The sequence below is a fragment of the Trachurus japonicus genome, chromosome 7, assembly GCF_045865225.1.
Source record: "Trachurus japonicus isolate A0001 chromosome 7, Traja_1.0".
Taxonomy (NCBI): Eukaryota; Metazoa; Chordata; class Actinopteri; order Carangiformes; family Carangidae; genus Trachurus; species Trachurus japonicus.
Window position 1 is genome coordinate 34,435,622 of NC_140913.1, and position 2,500 is coordinate 34,438,121.

The 2,500-nt window shown below is 43.6% G+C and overlaps 1 protein-coding gene across 1 annotated transcript in view; it reads left to right on the plus strand.

Annotated features, from left to right (window-relative positions):
- The window catches only part of igfbp6b (insulin-like growth factor binding protein 6b), an 8,973-nt gene that overhangs the window by 2,896 nt on the left and 3,577 nt on the right, over positions 1-2,500 (plus strand). The gene's annotated exons all lie outside the window — the stretch shown is intronic.

Below are 2,500 nucleotides of genomic sequence, written 5' to 3' on the forward strand. Positions count from 1 at the left end.
GCTTCCGCTACAAACAAGCAGTAGCGGAACAATTTCGCATTTCGGGGCTTCAATACAAGAGGGACATTACATACGAGCAGCATGTAGGTATTTGGATGTTTTTTGGTGTGTCTTTTTGTTATGAAGACAGTTGGTATCCATTTGCAACCGTTATATGGACATGCACTGCTATTCGAGACCCCCTGTAACTCAGAGAAGCCACGGAGGACTCTGAAACTTCTCACAGCCCTTAGTCCACATGAGGGGGAGGAGATAATGAGTGAAATTTCAATTTTGAGTGAACTATCCCTTTAATAATCACTAAACATTCTGACACCACTACAAAATTGCGTGGTCACAATGTAAACATAATGGTGATCAAAATACGGCTTTTATTACTTTACTTTACTTTACTTTATTTGTTTATTTGACTGGGACATCGCACATCAATGTACATATAAGAAACATGTAAATGTGCCGGATTATAGCATCGATGCTAATTTCCATCCGGAGTCCCAGGACATAAATACAATACACTGTATTCATAAATTGCATCATGTAGCGCATCTGCAAGTCTGGTCACTTCCCTGCTGTTTAGCTAAGCCTCCCCCTCGGTCCTGTGCATGTATCACGAAGCCTTTCATAATCAATCAGTGGATCAATGGATTATCATATGTTACGATGTATAGTCTTATTTGTCATAAACAAGAGAATACGGGTCGTGGACCGAGACCAGAGCTTCTTCTTTTCTTTTTTTCTCCCCACCGAGAGGAGAGCTGTGACACCATTCAATCTGTGGAAGTGCACTGCTATATAATACAGTACAGGGGCGGTGTTTAGCTCAGTTGGTAGAGCACCCGCCCCATGTGTTGAGGCTACAGTCCTCGCTGCAGGCGGCCCCGGTTCGAGTCCCGCGTCGGACGGCCCTATCCTGCATGTCATTCCCCCCATCTCTGCCTCCCATTTCCTGTCACACTCTCAACTGTCCTATCGAATAAAGGCATGAAAAGCCAAAAAAAAATATATATTATTATATAGTACAGTACAGCTCCTTCTATTTTTTTTAAATTGTCGCAAATACACCGCTGCATGTCTTCCGTTCATTCATCTCTTCATAGCGCTGTTTGTTATTGGCATTTACACATAGACTGTAAAAAGAATGGACGTAACATCCGTGACGTCACCCATTGGTTTTGGGGAGTCGTTTTTGTGACTCCAACATGGCGGCCTGAACAGCGCCATGTTGGATTGGCCGGCCGAGAACCCGCCCACTGGCCTCGAAGCAGCGGCCCACGGAGCTGCTCGGACCTGTCACTCAACGTTTCCGCGCCCTAATTGGCCAGAGTTTTAACCTAATAACAGTAAAACGGTAGAGTTAAAAAAAAATCACCCCCCTCAGAGTATGTGCAGGGGTAGAAACTATCGATTGAGACCAAAAAACGTGCTGACACCAGGCTGTGATCATGTTTATTGAGGATGTAAAGTCTGTGATTTTAACATGGGGGTCTATGGAGAATGCTGCTTTCTGACACCAGCCCCCAGAGGAAGCCGAGGGGATTGCAGTTTGTTGAACGCGGAATTGAGCTTCACTTCTCAGACCCACAACTGCCCCCTTGGTCTCGCCCCAAGCTTTGAATATCCCGCCCACTCGATAACGACCAATCAAATTCGTTTTCCTTACTCGGGTAAACTCGTGTTGCAGCTCGTGACAACTCGGCGCGACAAACAGGACAAACAGCCATTTCTGTACACCTTTAAAAACAAAATCCCAGAGAAAACACTGTAGTGAGTGATAGTAGTCCTACTAGCTTAGCTTAGCTTGGAGCAGATGTAGGCTGTACGACTCCCCCAGCCAAACTCTTCAGGTAACGACCGTCCAACAATACAACACACTTTGCTTGTCGGAGGTCCGAAGCTCGACGGACCTTGTTTACATAGTAACGGTTGCTAGGATGTCTGATTGGACAATGACCATTTGGGGGCGGGGTTAGGTAGGTAGATAGGTCAATTACTGTAAACTTGATCACATCATCACCATGATGTGATGATTTGATGATGTGGTATGTGATAATTTGATGATTTCATGATGTGGTGATTTGATGATGTGGTGATGTGATGATTTGATGATGTGGTGATGATTTGAAGATTTCATGGTGTGTGTGATTTGATGATTTCATGATGTGGTGATGTGATGATTTGATGATGTGATGATTTGATGATGTTATGATTTGGTGATGTGATGATGATGCGATTTTCATGATTTGATGATGTGGTGATGTGATGATTTGATGATTTGACGATTTGATGATGTGGTGATTTGATGATGTGGTGATGTGATGATTTGATGAGGTGGTGATTTGATGAGGTGGTGATTTGATGAGGTGATGATTTGATGAGGTGGTGATTTGATGATGTGATGATGTGGTGATTTGATGATGTGATGATGTGGTGATTTGATGATGTGATGATTTGATGATGTGATGATGTGGTGATTTGATGATGTGGTGATTTGATGATGTGA